This window comes from Trachypithecus francoisi, unplaced genomic scaffold (assembly GCF_009764315.1).
Source record: "Trachypithecus francoisi isolate TF-2019V2 unplaced genomic scaffold, Tfra_2.0 Lachesis_group5, whole genome shotgun sequence".
In the NCBI taxonomy this organism is placed as follows: Eukaryota; Metazoa; Chordata; class Mammalia; order Primates; family Cercopithecidae; genus Trachypithecus; species Trachypithecus francoisi.
The window spans coordinates 10,029,137-10,038,446 of NW_022681470.1; positions in this window are offsets into that span (position 1 = coordinate 10,029,137).

The window sequence follows — 9,310 nt, forward strand, 5'->3', positions numbered from 1 at the left end:
CTTTTGAAAGGCCTCAAAGTGAGAACTGCGTTGGAGCATTAGTCTTTGGTCAACAAAAGCTATTCAATGATCCTTGAATGTAGTTCTTATTCAACGAGTCTGTAGTTTGACTTTGAATTATCCACATACTTTTATCTTTATGATAAATTATCCTTTCTTGGTGTGTAGAACTGCCTTTAATTGGTTAATTGGATTATAATCAGTAGATTGATTAACAGCGCATCTTGGGAGACAGAAATCCATGGCAACTTGAAAAAATATGTATTATATCACAGTAAGGACAAGTAAAATTAAAAACAAAAATATAATAGTACAAATTTGTCAACAAATGTTTGGATGTTCACTCATTTTGGTCACTCTTCAGAAGTGCTCGTTTTTCTCGGATAGCTTATGTATATGCTACTGTCTTTGAGGGCCTTGGTACTCACAGGAGAATGGAAAAGGGTTTGATTAAATGGGAGAAAGAGGTCGGTAAACAAGCTCATTGCTCTGTTGTTTTCGGTAAACTCTCCACCCGCTCATTCCAAAAAAAATAAAATCCCTGAAGGTACGTGGGTTGTTTTTGTGTTGTTTAGTTTTGTTTTGGTGCTTTTAGCAATGGCTGAGGGATAAGGCAGGAAAAAGATTGTGTCAATGTGGTTAGAAATTTTTTCTATATTTGCTACCCAATATCTATTTACCATATTCTGATAATAGCACAACAGTTTTGCTGGAATGATACCATTCTTTCAACACTTTAATTCATGACATATGAGTTTATTGATTCTGTCATAGAACTATACATCTATTGAAAATTCTAATGCCTTCTCCATTTAATTGGTTCAGAGATGTACATCATCCAAATTGACTCAACTAGCTATCAGGAAAATAAATTAACTTTTGGCTGAACTAGAACCTATCTTGAGTTTTGCAATATCATTTTTAACTTTAAAAGTTTCACAAAATTATTACACCAGAAGAAAGGCCTTGATCCAGAATAAAATTTACTTTAGTGTAGGGCAAAATTATTAACCTCATGTTCAAACTATATTTGTTAAGTTTGAGGGTTTGGTTTATTAAATATAATAAAATTATTTATACATGAAAAGAAATAAGCAATAGACATAGGAAAACAGGAGAAGTCCTATCTCAATTCAAGGTTTTATCTACTTTTTAAAGTTGCTGATTTAACATTTAATTATTAGGTTTTAAAATAAAAATGTTTATTTTTAATAATACAAGCTTCAGCCCTTACATATTTCAAAATGCAGAAATGTTTTTTCCTGAGCTGAAGAAAGGTTAAGTCACCATATGCAAGCAACTATTTGAAGCACAAAGATAATTTACACAGAGACAAGGATATAAGCCTGACTTATTTCCTTTATCCCTGTGCAAATCAATGTAAGAAAGTGACAAAATATTCTTTTCTTCTTTTTCAAGCCCTGTGTGTTCACATGTACATTTGTATACTCTGTACCCTGCCCCAAACACATGCACACACACAGTTGTACACACTTGCACATACTTGCCCACAATATTTGCAGAAGTAATTGTCTTGGAAACAAGTTAATGCCAGTATAATATACCAGCTGCTGGTTGAACAGCCAGAAATAATCCCAGGTGGATGACATAAACATTCAAAAGCACACTGTATTTTCAACCTAAGTTAAATTGTTCCTCCAGAGAAATGAAATTTTCTTGCCAATATTTAAGATGTTTCATAATGGGTTGAGATTTTTTAGTGTGTGTAAAAGGCACAGCTGGGTGCAGGAACTCATACCTGTAATCCCAACAGTTTGAGACGCTGAGGCAGGATGATTGCTTGAGACCAGGAGTTCCAGACCAGCCAGGTCAATATAGCATGACCCTATCTTAAAAATAAAAAACAAAAAGTTAGCCAGGCATGGTGGTGCATGCCTGTAGTCCTAGCTAATCAGGGTGCTGAGGTGGGAGAATTGCTTGAGGCCAGGAGTTCAAGACATAGCCCGGGCAACATAGAACCTGTCTTTACAAAATCAAAAATAAAAAAGTTAGCCAGGTGTAGTGGCACACACCTGTAGTCCTAGCTACTTAGGATTGCTTGAGCCCAAAAGTTTGAGGCTAGAGTGAGCTATGATCACACCATTGCATTACAGCCTGGGTGACAAAGCAAGAAACTCATCTCAAAAAAAAAAAAGACACCATATATAAACATAGAATCCCTGGAACCAACATTTTAACATGTTTGCATTCGAGCAATCATCAGTGGGGCTTTCTTGATAGCTAAGAAACATCTAGAGTCAGTATGGTGACTTTAGGCTTCACTTCAAGAGGATGCTCATCTGATTCCAGGAGGTAGAGTTTGTTGAGGGCCATGAGTATAACTAATAACTGGAGTCATCTTTTCTGTTTCATCTCACTAGGCAGCTCTAACTCTAATTTCCTTCTTTCTCTCTCTCTCTCTCTCTTTCCTCTCTCTCTCTTCTCTTTCTCCCTGCCTTCCTCTTTTCTTCTCTCTATTTCTCATATATACCTGTGCACTCGAATAACCTTCACTCTGTATCTCTTCCAGCCACGGTAGTAGATCTGGAACGCAGAAGGTTAGGCACACCAGCCAACAAATTGGGAAGGGAATTTCTATTTGCCATCACTGCTTAGTCACAAATCTCTTTTGGGACACCAAAAACAAATGATAGTTACGGTTTACATAAAGTTTTTATGTTCCTAGCCTCCATAGCCATTAAACTCCACAAAACTCCACAAAGATCACTAATTGAACGTGCCTGAAGGATGACATTACTACTTGAAAAATGAATAGGAGACTTACAAGAAGAAAGTTTGTTTCCCATCTTGGGTAAATTTATTCCCAAATAAAATTCTAATTGCAGGCAGATGTCCCAGAAAATACCAGCCTATACTGTCAGACATTCTTGTCTGCTATGATCTCAAAAAATACTTCAGAAATATTACTCGTACGGCTTGAGATAAGCACTTCTTTGGAGCACCATGAGCTCGCGAATCATAAATAAGATGCTAAATGAAGCTCTCAGTCAAGGAACCACAGGTTTCCTAAGTGATATTTTAGCAAACACAGGCTATGCATCAAAGTGTGATACCTATCTCAAGCTTCACGGGTATGTATTAAAAACTACTTAAAATTATGTTCCTGATATTCCCTTCTGAATTCACTTTCCAAAATATCAATGTCTGAGAGTATTTTCCAAGATTAAATTCATTCTCCAAAGGTATTAAAGGGGGAAAATCGTGTAACGTCTACCTCACAGAAATTCAAACTTTGAAAGATTCTACAGAACAGGGAAGTAATGACATATTTGATGTGAAAACGGTTTTAAACAACTCAGCATGAAATGTTTTGGTCTTGGTAACTGTGAATTTGTTCACGAAGTCATCTGCCTAAAGTGTCAAATCCTTCTTCTATTCCGTATACCCCCTGCCCTGAGATAAAGAAAAATGAACACTAAACAACCAACCACGCAGTTTAATAATATTTTATCCAAGCAACTTTGTTTATCCAGTTATAATTGACCATTTCACACTTCAGTATGTTTCACCTGGAGCTGAGAGTATTCAACAATAAAATGCAGTGAACAGTCCCGTAGGAAATGTTTCTAGAACTAAATCTGGTGATAAGATGAACATTGCATGGGTACTAATGCAGAGTTTTTCATTTGCACACTGGTATAGTCCATAACATTTCTACCGCAGACACTTAGACTACTAAGAATTACATATTTCCCCTACCCCTACATTGCTAAACTAAAGAAGTCTGTCCCTCGCCGTCTTTTCTGCATTAATTTCCCACTTGTAGTAAATAGAAAAAGTCTCTTGGTGGGTGAGTACGAAAACACAAAAATGAGTTTACATCTCTAGAAAAGAGCCCTGAACTTATAGCCATCAACTGCATCTACTGAAGCCCAAGCCTAGGGAAAACATCTGCAGCCTTCTCATTATAGGAGTGATCAAGAGCTTTTCAGGGTCTGGGCTCAGAGTTGGAGAAGGTTGTGTTAACTTGCCATAGAAGGGCAGGAAATTAAGGTGATCACCTTGACTCTAGAAGAGGAGGCTTTCTGGGGACATGTCAGGGCAAGAAAGGAGAAGGAAATCAGAATGAATCCCAGCATAAACACCCCGTGAACAAACAAAAAACAAACAAAGAAATGCCCCCAAAGAAACTGTCAACTTTCTTTAAAATATTATATTCACTTATAATTAAATAATTAAATGCCAAAAATACATAAAGAGTTGTTTCAAACAAGGTAATGTGAAGGGAAGGAAGATTTATCTTTACTAATAGGTAAGAGATCCTCAAAAGAAACTGCTTAAAACAATTAAGCAGGGAAGGATTTTTAACAGGGTTTCAAGCCATGAAAACACCCTGAGGACAAGCAGCAGAGGTTCTGGGAATGGAAGCCACAATGATCCAAGCAAGTGGCATTAAACTTTTCAATGAAACAGGATTCTGGATGCCATGAGAATAAACAAAACGACACTTCTGCTGTTTCCTTAAGGAGGCTATTCCTCAAAGACTTAACATTGACAAGGCCAAGTAGAATTTTCCAGCTGGTATGAATGAATCGTGGGGAAGCTGTTACGAGAGCAGAGAAGTTCCAGGCAGGTCAGGAAAACAAATTGTATAACAAGATACAGAGCTTAAAGAAAAAATATGCCATGACTGTAAAATGCTCATCACATATTCACTCTCTATCATTTCCCATTACCTCCCTGACAGGTAATCACCACTGGAAATTCCTACACATTTAGCCAGAGAATGAACTTTCACTTAAACAAACAAACAAACAAAAAAAACCATGCAAGACAGCCAGGTGGGAGAGGATCCCCAGAAAAAAAAAATCCAACCGTCCTGCACACTGGGGTGGAACCTCAGGAAGTTCATGCTGTTTGCAGCGGGGAGGAGCCTGGCCTCTCTTCTTCCTGTGTGGAACCTGGAATTCAAGCGGTGGGTAAGAAGCTCTCTAGCAGGGACTCTGACCTTATGGAGGATCAATGTTCCCCACTTTTTTCCTTTTCACCCAAAAGAGTTTGGTTTCTCTCACCCTTCAAACTGCCTGTGAGCCTAAATTTTTGTGGCCATGGGACAGACAAGGACCCCGTCTTTAGCTGAACTAAAAATCCGCAACATTTTTGGTATGCAATGTGGGGGCTCTAGAAACAGTGAGTGAAATGCATGCCAAGAATTCTTCCCCTTACCTCTCTCTTCTGAGCCTTCTCATCCTCCGGCTTCTGAGGGTACAGGTAACCATGTCACCACCCCGCTATTGCTCCTAGGGTTAGGGGCCTTTTCATAGCCTTTTCTCCCTTTTTTGGAAGGAACTGGTGTGCGGCGGCTCCCCACCACCCTCCCCTCCCTGCCAGGGCTGGGATACCTGGCCCAAGGCGCCACGAGTGGCTGGCTGGCGTTTTCTGCCACGCACTCATAGGATATCCTCCTCCCTGCACCAGGGAGGCCCGCTGGGACCCACAGCAATTAAACTTGTCTCCCTGGTGGAGGAACCACTTGCATAAGAATAACAGGTTCTTCCCCAGCCATTTTTAAACCATTTTTTTTCTCCTCTTCACATCCAGTCAGCAGTAAACTTAGTCTCTGTAAAGCTTCAGTTGTGAAAAAGGATTTCTGGGGCTAGTCTTGGGCTGTGGCCAATCCTGGCTTGCTTTGCATGCCTGTATGGTGTGTTCTGCAAGTCTCCATCTTGTTTTACATCCTGGGGGCGTGGCCAGTAACTGCTTGGCAAGGTTTGTTGAGCAATCCTGCCTTAGAGGACGATCCTTCTCTGGTTTGATATCTGCATGTTTTCCTAGCCCTGTCTCTTAAAGGGCCTCACCCAGCAACTGGATTTTCTTCTGCCTGTCTGTGTGTATACTGTGTGTGCTGTCTTTAAAAAGATCTCTAATTAATTTGTCCTAAAAAAGACAAGCCCTGGGATCAAGTATTTCTTAAGGGAAGTTAAAAGCTGTGGTGCCTTTCAGTTCACATGACTTTAATCTTTGAGAAATAAAAACAGCCCCTAAAGACTATTGGTAAAATGTAGGTAAGATGCAAGGTTTGCTAAGTGATTTAAGGTTACAAACTGCTTTTTGGGTTTTAAAAACTGTCTCCTCTGCTTCACAGCTGGTAGGGCCTGGGGACATATGGAACTAATCATGTCCTTAATTAAGAAGGCAAACCTTGGCTGCAGTTAGCACGCAATTAAAACAATTTACCAGGTTTTAAATTAATGTTAAAAATTTACTAGGAGTTACCATTATAACATGTAATTGAGACTACTGGAAATAGATTTGCATGCAAGGAGTGTACGAACAGTGAAATATGTTTTTCAGTAAAAGATTATAAGAAGGCATGAAAATGTAAATTTTTGCCTGGGGCTAAAGGATTGTTTTGAGTTAAATTATTAAAAAACTGAAGGTTGAAAGAAGTGATGGAAGAACTGTGAAAATTAACCTTGCTGAAGAGGTCCTCTGTGTGAACATATTGACTAAATTCAAAAAACCGTATTATATGGTTTTTCTGTAAATTGAGTATGGAAATAAAAGCATAACAAGGGTTTAATACAGCACTAGCTGCTCTTTGGCAAAATTTTTAAAGGGTTATAGAAGGTTTTTGCTTCTTTACATTTTCTGAGTCATCATTTTTGCAAAATAAATAATTTGTGGTAATCTGGAATTCTATTTCATAATATCAAGTGTTTTAAATCTTAACAGCCTTCCCAAAATCAAACTTCAGCTTCAAAATTGTCTTCCCTGGCACCTGACTTTTTGAGTACTTTGAGAGGGCCCCTGAAGTGTCCAGAAAAGAGAGGTAAACAGGATTCTTTGACATGTTTAGGTACATGGGACTGTCAAAATGATGTTCAGTCTTCTTTGGGTTATATCTTGGTAAATAATGCTAATATATGTTCCAAAATTGTATGAGATTTCTAACATTCCAATGTCTAAGTATATGCTACCAATCATACTTAAGGTTAAGTTATTGCAAACTACAGAGATAACCAAACATTTTTGTCAACTGTGTTTCTGACTGTCACTACCCTGGGCATTTTGCTATTCACAGACACTTGTTGTCTTGCTTTAATCCTTTTCAAACGATGGTTTATAATAGGCTACAGAATTTTGGAGGTGCTCTCAAATACAGGCTTCTGAAAACTTTTGAGATTGTAATATTGGAATAAAGGAAAATTTACAGGACTCACAAAGAGCTGGAATGTTCACAAATATCAAGTAAAACAAGAGTTAACTAGATGGACTGAACTCAGGAAGCTGAAGTAAATCCTTTTGACTTTTGCTTGGAATATTGCTGAGCCTTGTTTTGCTTTTCACAGTCAAGGAAACGTATTTTGAACTATTTACGGTCATTAATAAGTAAAGTATACACTCCTGTGATCAAAATTTGTAGCATGTTTATTTCTCTCTGCCTGCTTTCTCTAGAATTTGGAAACTATCTGTGAGTATTCTTATGGCAATATAGTTGTTTGCATCAGTGCAATAAGAATCAATTTTTCTTTTAAAACAGAAAACAATTGGAAAAACTGGTCATTTTACCAAGGCTTTGACTGGAAGGGTATACTTCCCTTTAAGGAGTCAATCTTGACTTGGCAGAGCCAATAAAAGCCCCATGAGGAAACTGGCCTCATACTCAGTCCCTGTAAAGGGTTTCCGACCTGTGGTCAGTAAAGAATGTCACTTTCTAACAGGTCCAGGAGCTCCAAGTTTATCTTGGGACTGTAAGAGGAGAGGATGACCCAACTCACATGTATTTGAGGATAAACCCATGGCTAGGCATGGCTTTAAAAGGTCTTATCTGAGATCCCTTGAAGAACAGAGTTCCATCAAAGCCAATCTAAAAGGCCTGTGTAGAAATAATTATTCCTGCTGCACTTCATGCAAATAATCAGGCCAAGTATAAGGCTAAAATCTATTTTGCAAAAATCTCGGTCCTATCATGATTTTTTTCTTAACAAAAATGAGGACTGGAGAGAAATTATGTTTCAAAAGTTATCATGCATTTGTCATTAAATTCTAAACTCACTAGTTGTTTTTAAGTTTTTGCCTACATTTTTAGACTAACCCTGCTTGTTCCTGTGAACCAACCAGCAATCCCCAGCTGCAGCTCAGAAACAACAAGAGGGATGGGTAATGTAGAAATCTGGATCAATATTCTAGTTCTGAGCAATTATCCTGAAAATCCTGCCAGGTGATGGGAATAAATAGAATACCCATCACTAGGAAGTTTCCTTTTTGGGAGAGTGAGACCAAGGACCCTAACCAAAGCCAAGCACCACGCACCGAAACCCTAGCAAACGTAACTATAGCCACCAGTTATCTGGGTGTGTCACAAGACATCCTTTTCTCTCCCTTGTTGGACAAGGACTCACTTCCACAGTTTTACCTTAGCATTCAGCTTATCATAAGGAGTCCATGCAATTCCAAGCTTTGGGTCAAAGCCCTAAGAAGGAAAACTGGATCTGAGGGATCCAGAGGCAGACAATAATGTAAGTTAAAAGGCACAGCACGAGTGAGTGTAGCTGATTCCTGCCCATTAAGCTAACCCAGGCTTCTTGTTTCATGGATAAAGGCCATGTTAATATCCATGGCATAAAAGAGGTCTAGGGAACTCCAAGGCTACTTACAGTGGGGGTGACAGAGGCATAGGTGAAAGTAGATAATTCCTATTCTCTAGGTCCCCCAGCTTCATGGGTGCAAGCTGCTTTGGTACTTATGGTGGCACCTACCAAGGTCTCCAGAACTGGGGGATGCAAGGACAGAAGATGGAAAAAGGACGCTCTTCCATCTCTCCCTCCCTCCCGGGGTATCTGTTAGGAAGTGAAGGGAGCCATAGATGCCTGCTTGCCTTTCTAGATAGGTAGCCATTCATTTTCATTCTGTACCCCTTTCAAATGCATCCTGAACCCCTGGGACTCCTTTAAAAAATGCCTTCTCTTTCCCCTTCTCTGTCTTCTCTTCACAGAGAGGTAATTGTGTCCCCTTACCATGGGACACTTGTCTTAGATGCATCCTCCAAACTGGAAAGAGTTAATTTCCCAAACCTTAAACTGGTTGGCTTGAGATTAGGCTCAGGTGAAGGGAACACAGAAGCCCAGTGTGCCTGCAAAAGGGTGAAGTTTTTTTTTTTTTTACCGGTCAAGGTTTTGGCCTCCTTCCCCCTGTACAAACTGGTAAAAAGGCCTCGGGATTTTTGAGCGCTCCTTACCCCTCCCCTTATTTCATTTTGATACATGTTTTCTAATAACCTGGTTCGTCTGTTCTTGCCTTCAGGCCATCAAACTCCAACTAGTCATGCAACCAGAGCCTCTGACCA